The following is a 15252-nucleotide window of genomic DNA, read 5'->3' as shown; positions in this document are numbered from 1 at the left end:
TAGACTTAGGCTTCATTTGGGACTGTTTTCTTGTTGCTTCTTAAAGCAGCTTTTTAATACAAAAATTAAAATATTTGTATTATAAAGCTGCTTTAAGAAGCAACAAAAAAGCCGTCCCAAACAAAGCCTTAGGCTTCGTTTGCTTTCTAAAACGGAGTTTTAATACAAAAATGAAAAATTTTGTACTAAAACTCCGTTTTAGAAAGCAGTAAAAAAGTTTTTTATTTTTGTACTAAAACTCCGTTTTAGAAAGCTATAAAAAAGCCGTCCCAAACGAAGCCTTAGGCTTCGTTTGGGACGGCTTTCTTAATGCTTCTTAAAGCAGATTTCTAGTTAAAAAATTTAAAATTTTGTACTAAAAACTCGCTTTAAGAAGCAGGAAGAAAGCAATCCCAAACGAAGCCTTACTCGTTATTAGCAAGTCTTGATAAGCACGCTAAATGCTATGAGGTTGGGGCATCTTCAACCAAACATCATTTGCTCGTTTCCCGGCATGAAAAATTCATTTTTACATTTTTATCTAAATTGGAAACAGTATTATGTCAATATTGAAAAATAAAATACACAAAATATTCTTTCTGATGTTAAAAACAGAGTTCCGTTGAAAATGAAACTTTTTGATATGACTATTACTTTATTTTGGAATGAAAAATAAAATTTTCAAAGAAAATAGTAACTAGTCCAGGAAATGCAACATTGCAAAAATAGCGTATACCAATTTTCTAATTTCTGCCGTATAATTTCTGGAAGGAGAGATTCGAAGGTAATTACTCTTAAATCACCTGTTAAGAACAAAAAAAGCATTGTTAAGAGTCCTCTAGCAAAGATAAGCTATCGAAAAGAGGCTAGATGATCAAGATTAAGAAGCAAGGAATCTGTATTGTTGTATTAAAATCTGTATTAGGATAAAATTCAGGGTCATAATTGATTAATTTGTAATTATCCACCATTTATTTGTAAATAGGGTTCTCTCTTTTGTGGAGTTTGTTTAGGAGCGGATTTGTCCTTATCAAGCTGTCTCTCAAATTCATCTCCTCCAACCAAGCTCCAGCACGTCAAAAGCTGCAGTTCTTCTAGCTTTTATTCATTTATTTACTTTTCATAAAACCGGAGACTACCTTGAGAGCCCTGAATTTTGCTGAATAGTCATTGATGTTACCTTCTGATGTCTTCAGAAGACTACTATGTTACGACGCTGCTATTATCTTAAAAACATCTAGGTTCTGCAGTAACGTCTAAGGAAAGAAAAACACCAATTATTTTACTACTTTTATAGAAAATAGGAGCTATACAATAACTGGCAGCTATCAAGGCTCAAAAAAGAGAGAATGCTTGTAGTCCTGCTAGAAAGGAGAAGCCAAAAACAGAAAACTACAACAAAAGTGCTAAATTAAGATACCCTTAATTATGATTCATAGATCATTGGGATTATTTTCCAAATAAAATTTTTAACAATTTTTCCCTCTCACGATGGAAAAATTATTAGATGCGGAGTGCGGAGACGCCAATCACGCGAACACGTAGATTTTGTTCTCTTTTGTATGTAGGATATGTACAAGAGGGAGAAAATTCACATGATTGGCATCCGAACAAAAAAATTGTGACCACTCTGCACGTAATAATCTCTCCTCATTTTTTGCCTACAAAACAATACTGAGATCAAATTAGTATCAGAGCACTTATTTTTGTTGCATGTACAAAAAAAAGATCATGTCAAAAAATAGGAGAATATTTACTTACCATAAGTCACATTGAAAGACAAAAATTAAAAAACAACCAAAAAATAATGGCTCCAAATGACTCCACTCCTAATATAGCCAATCAGGTGGCAAATGATAATGTTAAGGATTGGTTAAAGAAATGACACCATCTGAGACAGCTTCAATGATAGCCTATATAGAATTACACCAAAGTTATTTCTTGTTTTCTGAACTCTTGATGATCATAAGCTAGGAAGAAGAAGGGGAAAGGGAAAGTCGACTAAAACAAGAATATTAAATTAACATACCATTATTTTTTATTCATAGATCAAGGGAAATATTCGTCAAAGAAATTGTTTAAACCTTTGTGATCACCATAACCTTTCATTGTGGGCTTATACAATTATATTAAGAGGTTGGACATGACTAAATTAGTATTAGAGCACTCATTTTGTTGTATGGTACAAACAAAAACAGTATATCAAGGAGCAGGTGAATATATTCTTGACCTAAATTCACATTGGATGACCCAAAAGAAACACAAGAAAGAACAAATGGCTCAAAATAAGTACTCTCCTAATATAGCAAATCAGGTAGCTGGATTAAAAAAACAAATGGCAATGATAATGAAATGGCTAAATATGTAATCCATCCTCAACACTTCAAATCTTAGTGATCTTAGCCGCAATATGCAATACAGTGATCGGAATGACGGAAAGGATGTCACCATGATAAATGAAGTCTATACTTTTTGAAGCAAAATCCTAAGTGAAGATTACCACATATGATGGGATTGTCAAAATAAAAAGTAAAAAAAAGAATGCAATGATTAACCAGTTAGAAACATACTTGAATTTATACAATAACAACAACAAGCCTTTATCCTATTATATGGGGTTAGTTACATGAATAATTTTTCTCTATTGTGTCCTATTAAAAGTCAAATTTTTATTTAAATCCAATAAAAAATCATTTCTAATATTTTCTAACTAAGTCTTTTCAAGTTTACATCTACTTTTCTTATCATAGGCCAAATCTAATATGTTACTCTCTTAATCGGGTCATCGAATGTTCGACACTTCATGTGACCAAACTATCTAAAGCAACTCTCTAATCTTATCTACCACTGGAGCTTCTCCAACCTTATTATGTGCATACTTGTTTTGCTTTCTATCTCTAAGTGTAAAGCCACTCATCCATCCAAGCACCCTCATCTCTATAATACTTGACTTAATTTTATTATTTCTTTTAACGCTTAACATTCTGCACCATAAATCATTATAGGTCTCACCACCATCTTATAAAATTTGTTCTTAAATTTCAAGAGTACTTTTCTATCACACAACAAGCCCAATGCATTCCTCCTCTTCAATCATCCAATTTGAGTACTACTAATAATATCCCCATCTATTTTACCATCACTATGAACAAAAGACCCAAGATATCCAACACGTGCACTCTTTTTAATAACGTGATACCAATGTCACAGACTCGCCATTACATCTATTACTATTAAAATTATTCTCCATGTATTCAATTTTATATCTACTTGAATTTATAGGAGTATAAATGTAATACTCGTGACAAAGTGATATTTTCCTCTAATTTAAACTAAGCAACCATGTTTTAGTTTGATGGTTAAATGGAAATGGTCATCATAATATAAAGTAATATAACCTAAGAGCAATCCAAAGGAATGATGCATTGTGTTTTATATGAGATGGGTTATGTTACGGTTGAAGAAATCAGAAAGCTTGAGACAAGTCAATAACAACCTATACAAGATCACATGCAATAAACATGAGAGTTAATGGAGAGGATGTAAACACACCTCAAGGTATTTCTCTCAAATCACTACTGAACACTGCCTCGTTACTATCCTAGACCTTAGCCAAAAGCCAATACCATCTTGACGTTGTGATCTTTCTGCAAAGGAAAAATTAAGAGACTGCTTGTAGTCCCAAGCAGTAAGAAGAAGCCAGAGAGGGCTAATTGCCTACAGCAAGAATACTAAGTTAAGGTACCCTTATTTATGGCTCAGAATTAGGATCCTTCTCCAAGGAATTTATTTAACCTTGCAATATTCAAACCTCTCATTGTCAGCTATGCAATAACATCAAGAAGATGGCTTTGGATCAAGGGTGGTTTAGACAGTAAGAAAGCAGCAACTTAACCACGAGTGGATAACAAGGAAAAGACTGGAGTATCATTGAGGAGATTTGAGTGACAACCTATCATATAAATCAACAATTTTACTCTACTCATCACCCTCTTGCATTTAACATTCTTAAAATCATTATAAGTCTTTGTAGTATTCATTTTTCTTGAATTTTTTTTAAAACAAAATAACTTAAACCACAAATCCTGTATGAAATTTATAAACCTCTACACCAAGATTGATGCATAAAAGTTCTTTTTGTTTAAGAGGTGATTTATGCTAAAAATTAAATTTTACTAAAACTACATATAGGACATACACCGTAAAGCAAAATTCAAAAGATAGAAACCATATAACTAGAATCATAAACCACCACCAACAACATTTGAGATAAGGAAAAATTCAATGATAGTATAGCTATAAGATACTGCAAGGAATATCACTTTGAAACATCCACATCCTGCATTTCATCATTATTATAAAAAAAGTTTTTGAAACTAAAATGCTACATCCATTCATTCTTTGGCATTAAAAATTCTTGTAGTTTATTTCATACCATAAGGAGTAAGCATTGATATGAATAGCAAGAACAAAAAAATATCTTCTAGTAATTTTACACTTAATATCATCTACACAAATATAAGGGCTTGATTAATGTTAAAACTAAGTTGTTAGGAACTATAATATATGCATCTTTCGAGGATTGTGTGATTCCAAAAATATATTACAAAATACACAACTTTGACTAACATTGACACTCTTAGCTTTAAAGGCAACCTTGGTCTTTAAGTGGCCAACTAAGATTTTCCAAACAAAAGTTGCATATTTAGTGGAGCATTCTTTGAACCAAACAAACTTGCTCCAAGGTAGTTTATAATCAGTCAAATATAGTTAGTTTTATGTCATTTTGTATGAAAAAGTATTACTCCCTAGTGAATAACATATAGAACTGGAAGAATAAATCTCGAGTTGGGTAATTTGACGAACATAATCATTGTATGTGAAATTTGTGGAGGACGGAAACAACATTTCCCATTGAAAATAAAATCATTGATGGTGGCTTAATGAGAGCAGTTAAAGGAGGCAATGACAGAGTTAATGAAAAAAGTAAGTGATTATTGCTAACCTTGAGAGTAAGCCAATTACTATTATTTATGGCAGTTTCACAAAGAGCATTTCAAAAACTAGTATCATCATGAGGAGGCTTAGTCCAACTAGGTGAATAGTTATTGAAAAGACAAATAAAAAGATAGATCATACAATTGTGCAATCTCTATAGGAGTTTGCACTTGCTCATTATATGTAAATAATCAATATTGAGGAAACCAGGACCACCTTTATTAGTAGGCTTGGTGGTGGTGTTCTAAGATATGAGTCTGAGTGTTCTATTCTCGCCATTGTTTTGAAGAAAATTAATAATAGAACTAGTAGTACTCTTTATAATATCATGAGGTATAATAGTATATATGAACCAATAACAAAGATAGTTTCATAAAAGGGATCAAACAAGCTAAAATCTACCAATAAAAGAAAGAAGTTTATGTTTCCAACCACTAAACCAAGAGTTAAGCTTATTAAGAATTTTGAAGTAACATTATCATTTTGCTTAGAATTAGAAAGGTTATGATGAGGACATCGACAGACGCTACCGACATGTTTATCGACGACGGAATCACAGATCGACGGCCACGATTCAGGGCCTCTACTTTTGATTAAGATGTCATGATGATTATTTAGTTACTTACTGTTTTCCATTTTTACCCTTGTGGGGAGTTGTTTTGTTATTGTAGCCCATAGGGCAATTTCATACTTTTCATTTTTCATGAGTGGAGACCTATATATAATGGTCTCATATGATGTATTTGGCTAATGAATATTTGAATGAAATTTTATGTTGTCTTCTTCTTCTTGCATAAGAGCTAGAGAATGGTGATTGAGCTCAAGGTGAGCATTTGTAATACCCACCAATCGTTGGAATCGTCCTCGACTCGTGGTTTATTTTATCTTATTGTTTTCTTTTCTAAATTTTGGTTCTCCTTTTCCCCCACGCCAATCTCTACCCGAGATCCATTCCTCCACCACGTTATCCACTCGCTTCCTCCACTACAACTCCAAGCTCTGTTAAACCAAACCAACCCCCGACGGCAAGCCCCTCCTCCTCCTTGGGCCGCCGGCCACCACCTTGCTTCAAACCTTGATAATGATACTAATCATCATAATGACTCCTTAATTTGGGTTTGCAATAAAGGGAGAGTCTAGCTAATTTGAAATTCAAATTTGAGATTCAAAATTTTCCATAATTGCAAAAGTCCAAATAAGAAAAGATTTGAATTGAATCCAATTCAAATTTCATGACATGGGGAGTTATTAATTCTCATCCTAGGTGGCAGCAACCCAATTGGAAAGCACATAATCCCTCCCTAATCTCCCTCCCCTCTCTACATGCCGCCGGCCCCATCAAGGGGGAATCCCCTTTAATGCTAGTTTAATGCAATCAATGCCCTTGATCCAAAATTCAAATTCCAATTAACTTCCCTCCAAATTAACTCAAATATGAAATTAACTTCAGATTTTGTTTAAATCCCTTCATCCCTCCACCCTAACCTATGTTCCCCAAACCCTAGCCAACTCCCTCATCTCTACCGCCGATCCCTTCCCCTTTTCTCTTTCCCACCTTGACCGGCCCTCTCGTTGCTTCCCCTCAGGAAGTTGAAGCCAAGAGAAGAAGAAGACGACACCTTCCCCCTCTCCCCTTCAATGTTGAATGGTGGATCCCGAACTTGAATGGGGACTTGTGTTTGACGCCTACGGTAATATCAACATTCTACGATCTCCATTCTTTGACGTGGGATTTGAACACGACGGCACCATTGGAGATTACTTGGACCGAATTCTCCCCACCCTTGTGCCCCTCATCGACGGTCAATTTTCCGACTACGATTGGATCATCGTCGGCCACCCACCACCCTCATCTCCACCGGCTACCTCTCCACTGACAAAGTTCTTCGGCCCCGTCTTCCTAGTGGTAATATTCTTCTTCATGTGGTTCATCTTCCTCCACTAAAAGCTTACAAGAAGTTGAGTGAGAAGGCCCTTGAGGTGAACCTCTTGTTGTTAAACGTCGGATTATGTTATTTGTACTTAGCATTTAATTTTGCATTGAACTTTGAAAGAATTGTTTGGTTATTCTCTATTGCACGTCTTTGGCCTAAGCAAGTTGAATATTTCAAATTCATATCTCTTTTATGCGCTAAAGATAACTTTATATGAGCAAAGCTTTAATCAACTATCTTTCTAATTTCTAATTGTAACTCCAAGTGGTTTCACATCATGTTAACTACTAAATATTCCAGGGTAGATTTTTAAGAATAAAACATTTACAATTAATGTTGACAGTTTTAGAGAAGTAGATACTGGATTTGTTAAAGTAGATAGCAAGAAAAATCTTAATTTAAAGGAATACAAAACATAATGTAAGCAATGAGTATTTATTTGATTGGTCCCACCAAAAAATCAAAAGATCAATAGCATGTATTAAATGTGATATATTAATATTTTTCCCTATGAAACCTTTAAAAGATAAGCAATCAATATGCATCTTAATAAGCCTTAAGAGACCATCCATGACAAAGGCGAAAAGAAACTCCTTGATCTCTTAGTCAAAGGCCATTTTTTAATATAAATTTTGACACAAAAGTGCTTAAGACCTCCTCTAATATTGAAGCCATGAAAAAGCTCATTAAAAAGGATAATTTTGTCAGTAATATCTCCATTATGAATAAAACAAAACTAAGACAACTAAAAGAACTTGGGAAGCATAGTCTTGAGCTTTCCATTAATAAGATTGACAATGAATTTATAGATGGTATTGCACAGAGAAATGGTGTATGTGGTCAATTAGAGTTTCAGTATGAGAATTATTTAGTATCAGAGTAACAACAACATGCTTAACTCTGTTTGGTAGGTAATTAGTTGAAAAGAACTATTTAACAACAGATATGAAGGAACCCTCTATAATATGATAGGTTTTTTTAAAAATGTTGAATGTGAAACCATCTAGCTTAGGGGTTTTATCTGAGCCAATGCTATGAAGAGCTTCTTTAATATACTTGTCCTTGAAACCCTAACTAAGCACGAGATCATCCTTATGAGAAAGAATAGCAGCAGCAGGAATGAGAAGTCTTTTGAGGTATTGGCAATCATTGTTACTAAGAAGCAAGCTGAAATTAGATTCTACTTCTTTCACAATATCCTCTTAGGAGGTGATAGAGTTAGATTTGCATTTGAGTTCTTTGATTTTGTGATTACCATGACATCTGATTCTCTGGTAAAGGACCTTTTAAGTCATCCTCACCTATAGAGAGCCAAGCACATTTGGCCCACTGCTTATTCCATATGTTCTCATAAGTTGTAGCTTCCACAAGAGCATTTTTTAAGTTAGAAGGGCTTCATGAGAAGGCAGGGAATGAGAGGATGATTCTCCAACTATTGATGAATGTTCTCCAACTTATTTGTTATATTATTAATAATGATGAAGATATAAGAGAGAGAATTCCATTTAGTAACCGATCTTATTGTGTGATAGAAAAGTTCCCTTCAAACTTAAGGGAAAATTCTATAAGATGATGGTCAGACATGCGATGCTTTATGGTAAAAAATGTTGGCAATTAAAAGAGAAGCATCATATTAAGTTAAGTGCTGCATAGATGAGGATGCTCAAGTGGATGAGTGGCTTTACTCTTAGAGACAGGATATGAAATGAGAGTAGCTCCAGTGGAAGATAAAATTAGAGAGAGTCGCCTTTGATAGTTTGGTCACATAAAATGGCGGTCTTCCGATGACCCGGTTAGGAAAGCAGATGTATTAGATTTGACTTATGTTAAGAAAGATAGAGGTAGACCTAAAAAGACTATGATTAGAAAATATTAGAAATGACCTTTCTTTATAAGATTTAAATGAGAATGTGAATCTTAACATGACATAATAGAGAAAAATGATTCATTTAGCTGACCCCACGTAGTAGGATAAAGGCTTGATGTTGCTATTAGTGGTGGTTAAGTAGACTTAATGTATTTTAATAGGATTTTGATTTAAATTGGATCAATCTTATTTAATTCAAGTTGGTTGGCCTGCTGCCTAACTAAGGTCACTAAAGGGTGCCCCCCTAAGGGGGTTTCAAGCTTTCTAAAATTTGCTAATGCTACATTGTTAGGTGTCCTCCTAAGGGATTCCTATGGGCTTGGTAGGAAATGTTAGCTTTTAGAAGAATCCTAGGGGAAAGAAAGGGTGTTGACTTCATCAAATGAGTTCAACAAGACTATCATATACAATTACATATGTTTCTCCCTCATATATGCATGTGTTTATGCATATATTATTTGGTTTATTGCTTATTAATAAGCTTTATTGTTGATTTGGCTCTTAAAGATAACTTATGCATGTCAAATGAACTAATTGTTCAAGTAGATTGATAATTAGAGGGTAGAAACTAACCTATAATATGAGTATAACACTTCCGATCAAAATTCCATGGTTCCATCGTTCTGGATTCGTCGTTTCTCTTAGCCTTCTTAGTCAAGTGCCGACTAGAGGATCCTTGTTAACAACCATAGGTTAACTCATTCAAGGGGACCTCATAGACTAAGGGGCTTAAGGGATCTAATTCTACGCTGACAAATTGGGAAATGCACATGGTTATAGATAGTGAACCTATGTATATGTCATCCACCCTACAATGTCACACTTAAGCTATATGTATATATTTGTAAGGAGTGAACATTAATAAAAACCTAGTGTCTAAGGCTTACATCTATACCTGACATCACCCATCAGGATCGTAAGTAAAGTGAGTTTTATACTCTAAAAAAAACTAACTTGTGAATGGATGTTTATGCATACTCCAAATATCAACTCAGGCGACATGAGAATAGGCCATTAAATTGTTAACAAGGATAATATATTTCATATGAAAAATTAGTAAACATGAAAAGAAATGTATCTACTACAACTTAGTTAACTTTCTTTGTAAAATTCACATCAATATTTATTCATAAAGGTTCCCCAACACAATGAAAGCCACTGCACAAATATAAGAAATATGCAACAGGCTTGCAGTCTACATGGCTCGACAACCACATCGTTCATCTAGATAATAGAAACATGTGCACTTGCTTAACAACTAACATAACAGAACTGAGATATGTATATATTATAATGCATCTAATATCATTCTATTAATTCACTTATTATAAAACAAACATTCATCTTCATCATGAAAGATGATAAACTTAACTAATGCATAAAGAAAATTTATATTTATTGACTACAATGAACACCATATTCTATCAAAATGAGCTCTCCAACACATCTCTGTTTAAAATTGCGCAATAAGAGGCGCGCCTCTGCACAATTCTTGCAAAAAACGCCTCGAGGCGTGCGCAATTGCTGGCATTGTTGAGGCGTACGACTCACATTGGCTGAGGCGCGCCTCTGTTGCTCAATTGCGTCTCAGAAAGAATTCTAATTGATGTTCAACTTCAAACACATACAAAAGATGATATGAGATTCTCCGCATAAAGACTATTATGATAAGCTCAATAAGTAAATTGCCAAATAAGTATTCCAGCCAAAGGCAAACAACTAATTAAGTTCAAAGATACTAAATTTATATATACCAATCCACGGAATAAGATAAGAATGTTTGAGAGGAAGTTGAATCGATGTCTTTCTTATTGTGCAATAAAGTATAATGAATGTATAAAGGATCAGTGGTGATTACAGATTCACATTTGGATGTATGTAGTTCTACTTCATCTCAACTTTCAATCTTTATTATTTATTATATTTTAATACTCGTTATGTTCTATATGAAATGACATGAAGAAGAGAATGGTGGAGGATGGTGGAGACCACGTATATACACATATATCATTAAACCAACATAAAAAAAAGAGCACAAGGACGATGCCAATTCCAAAACAACTCCGTTAAATTTCCACTCCCGTCATAACATAATCATAAGCATGTAATTATTGTCTATTATAAGCTGAATTGGACATTATAATGATAGTGAGTGCAGGCCATTACCATATCCTTACAAGAACTTACATCTTTCGAATCTAGCCACCAAACTTCTTATCTATTGAGCATGTATAAATATGTAACATTAACATGTGAAGCATGCATGATAACTTAACAAAACCATGGAATATGTATGATAGTTTGGTCACACGAAACATGTTCAACATAACCAGAAATCCTTGCATTTGGTGCATTGATGTTGCAACTCAAATACATATACAAGCCCTCCAGCGAATCAATAAACTTTTGATATCAATTGCACATATGGCATTGGAACATAGATATACATGTAAAGTTGTCAACATGGCCATTAACTTTTGCACTGAACATATAGAACAACCCTATGGCATGAAGCTAAAAGTTATTCAATCATAATCATAAATTTTCATATCCGATGTGAACTAGTATTGTAATAGAACTGTGTACATGGGTTTTCCAACATAATCATAATTCATTGCTAACAAACATCATATACAATTTTCTGCAGTGTAAATGCAAACACTTTATATATGTATATTATTGATAATTAATAATATGTACGGAAAATGGCCAATGAAATGAAGAAAGATTCATTTAAACTCAAGTGATAAATCACATTGAGTGTTCATGCTAACTAAAGACTTAAGAGACTTTTGTGGTCATATGAACTTGATAAGAGGAAGCATAAGTTAAGATAGACACATACCCTGCAGTTAAAAACTCACTTGCCTCTGACCATTGGCCTTTTTTAGCCGTTGTCTACTAGTTTCATAGCAATCATGTTAAGAAAACTGAACATCAAGTATGAGGAGGCAACAAGACATATACTGCAAAAATCTGCTTAAAAAAAACATCTGCAACTAAGCATTAGAAAGTGCATTCACATTGTCACTTGATAAAGTTTAGCTTCTATTTTTCTTTTTTTTTAATAGAAAACGATAGAAAATCATTTTGCTGCACCAAATGAATCGACCATGAAGAGAGAAACAACTATAGGTTCAAGATTTTTGACCGAAAAATCAATCTTCAGCATACAGTTGCTAAGTTACACCAAACAGAACATGATACTACACCTTTCTATATCATCATTATTAGGATTTAACGGGAAGGCACTAGCCGGTTTTTGATGAAGCAGGAACAGTTGATTCACCAAGCAAGGTGTATAGGGTTTAGAACTCGCAAAGCTTGTAGGTAAATGCTTGGTTGTTCCTCTGTTTTGCCTCTTGCAAAGTAATGACGACTACTATGACTCTAGCAATTCCTGGTAGCACTGCCCTTGAGGAAGGAAACCCGCAGCCCCTAGCTCTCCTCTCACACGTGAAATCAAAGAGAAGCTCACGAAAACCCCTAGCCCTCTCTTCCTTACAGCCGGAATGAACCAAGAAAAAAAAAAACTCAACAAGTCCTCTTCCCCCCCAAATTGCATGCAAGATTAAAGGAAGAAGGTCAAAAGAACTCTACCCTCCCGCTTCCGGCCAAGGACCAACGGAAATCCCCTCCCGTCACTCTCGATTTTTCTTCAAATATTCGTCTACTCACTCACAGCACGAAGACCTACTCGTCCGCCCCTCTCGTCTTCTTTTCTTCCTTGTGGAGAAGACGCCAGACGACAGCCAATGTTTAAAATTGCATATTCGGGTATTGAGGCGTTTTTCATTCGTGAGGCGAGGCGTAAGCCTCAAGGCGTTTTGAGGCGTAAACCTCAAAATCAAAAGATTGCGTAAACATAAAATGATAAAAAATTTATATGCTAATGAGTGAATAATATAAAACATAAAAAAATATAAGATATGAAGTAAAATCAAAATATCTCAATAATAAGACAACATGAAATATAGTTCAACTCAAAATTCTATCTTTCCCAAATCCCAGTATTATTTTCATTAACATATAATTTCAATTTCCAAAAATAAATAGCAATGACATATCACATAAGAACTCATAAGTCATTAGCATTGTCATCACTAAGGGGTTCTTCATTTGAATCATAATTATGGTGAACTGTTCTCTCCCCTTCCTCCTCTCCTATAGAGTCTAATGTCGGGCATTTACTTCAAGATTTATGTAAGTTTTAATATATATAGCGTGAGGCGTAAGCCTCATGCCAATGAGGCGAGGCGGGCCTCAACCAAGTTGAGGCATAAGCCTCATAAAAAAAACTCGAGGCGTAAGCATCGAGGCGTTTTTTACTGGAATTGCGCAAAGGCGAGCCTCATATTGCGCAATTTTAAACCATGACGACATCTACCCCCTACTGTATTTAAATGGCTAAAGTAAGCGTGCAAAGGAAATGCCCATCATGACCCTCTAAAGTCTCGATCGGACAGTTATAAAACAGAGCCCAAATGCCCCTGATAGCAATAAGAAACTGCTGTAGCAAAAAATCATGGAAAAAGGGAATATGGTAGTTCTAAAAGAGTTTGAATGGAATTTCTTTGAATTTCTTGAGCTATCTCTAACCTCTTTTTTTTGTCTCCTTTTGGATCTATTTTACAAAAAATTCAAAAAAATGAAATGACCAACGAAGTTTAGGGTTAAGGCAACAAGTATTGCCATCCTTTTAAAGAATAAACTATAACAAGACATTGAAAGACAAACTCCATTTGAAGCTTGGCATGGCTATAAACAATCATTTAATATTCTTAGAGCATTAATTGCAAGTGTTTTAATCATGTTACACAAGTCAAGCATGATAAACTTGATAAGAAGTCAAAACCAAGCATTCTTGTGAGGTAGAGCTCCTATTCTAAATGTTTTATTACAAAAGGCAATCCTTGTTGAGCAAGCAGAAGGATTCATTAAAGAAGACTAATGAGACAAAACTTTCATACTAAGAAAAGCTAATTATGGCTTAAAATAAGTACCTAGAGCCCGGTATAGAAAGATTTACAATAATATGTTAAGTTGGGTTTTACCAAAATGTTATTATAAGTCACAGTCTACGCGAAGAAAAAGGGAAATTATTTTTTGTGTCATTATATGTAGATGACTTTTTGGTGACACATAACAATGCAAAACTTGATGATGAATTTAAGCAAGTGATGATGTAAGTTTTTTAAATGATTTATCATAATTTGATGGCATATTTCAGTGGCATGGAGATCAAGCAAGATGACAGAGAAATTTTCATTACTCAGCAAAAAATGCTAAACGAATAAAAATTTTCATACAAAGGAATGCAAAGTGACATTTAGACTAATGAGTCAAAAAGTAAGTTTACAGAGAACAACACGAACTTAGTTGAATCTCATGTATCCATTTGCAACAAGGGCAAAAAAAATTTTGTTGTAATTATTCTATCTCGATTTATGTATTGTGCTAGTGATCTCCATCTAATAGCAGCTGCCAGCAGAGTCATTAAACTACAGAAATAACGTAAATTTCCAATAAATTTTCTAACGGAAATAAATTCGTCAGAAATTCCGACAGATTTATGATAGAATATTTATGAAGGATTTAATTTTTGACAAAATTTTAAATATTCTGAAAAATAATTATTATTAATATTTAAAATTATTCATTTTTTGGATTAAATTATTTAAATTAAATATTGCTAAACCAAATTAATAAAAAATTAATAATTATTATTATGTTAATTTAACTAATTAAAATAAATTAATTAGATAGTCTAATAGAAATTATAAAATAGATTAAATAATATAAATATAAAATAATTATTAAAAAAGTATAATTTAATTAAAAAATGCAATATGCATCACAGCTCATGGGAAAGAACTAGGTTGTTTGAAGTAAGCGGGGTTTGAACCCCATGCAGGCAAGCGGAGGGTCCGCGAGCGGGGCTGCTTCACAGGTTTGCGGTTTGCGGGAGGGTATGGTTCACGAGCCTGTGGAGTTCAAGCGCGGGCTTGGTTCACGGGACCGTGGAGTTCAGGTGGGTTCATGCGGGTTCACTCACTGGGGCACCATAGTGATAGGCAAGCGAGTTGATGGGCCTGCTAAAGCTAAATTTTTTTAAGCAATTTTTTGCGCATTCTTGGGGGAATAAGTCGCCGAAAAATTCGCCAGAAATATTTTCGACGGAATTTTTTCGATGGTGTTTATTTTTTGACGCGTAAATTACTTTGGAAAAAAATCCATTGAAAATCCATCAGAAATGTAAATTATTGACGAAATTCATTCATTTTCCGGCAGAAATGGCAGCTAGAAAATGACGTTTTTCCCATAGTTTTAGATATATCAAAGGTTGTCAATCTGTGGTAAAAAATTCAGAAGAAGTTGCAATACTTCGGGTTGATTGATTATATTTTTTATAATGATTACGGTACAGTTCCAGTTATAACAGCTTACGAATAAAGTACATCTATCGGAATTACT

The 15252-nt window shown here is 34.1% G+C and overlaps 1 long non-coding RNA gene across 4 annotated transcripts in view; it reads right to left on the bottom strand.

Moving 5' to 3' along the window:
• Positions 1-15252, bottom strand: part of LOC114578490 — a 37039-nt gene that overhangs the window by 5722 nt on the left and 16065 nt on the right. For 2 of the 4 annotated variants that reach the window (XR_003699508.1, XR_003699509.1), the window contains exon 2: positions 716-1640. This is a non-coding gene — a long non-coding RNA (uncharacterized LOC114578490). Of the gene's footprint in view, positions 1-600; positions 1641-15252 lie in introns of those variants that run through there. The other 2 variants (XR_003699506.1, XR_003699507.1) reach the window with 2 other exon arrangements.

The sequence above is a fragment of the Dendrobium catenatum genome, unplaced genomic scaffold, assembly GCF_001605985.2.
Source record: "Dendrobium catenatum unplaced genomic scaffold, ASM160598v2 original_scaffold_50508, whole genome shotgun sequence".
Taxonomy (NCBI): domain Eukaryota; kingdom Viridiplantae; phylum Streptophyta; class Magnoliopsida; order Asparagales; family Orchidaceae; genus Dendrobium; species Dendrobium catenatum.
This window is presented reverse-complemented; position numbering and strand designations above follow the sequence as displayed.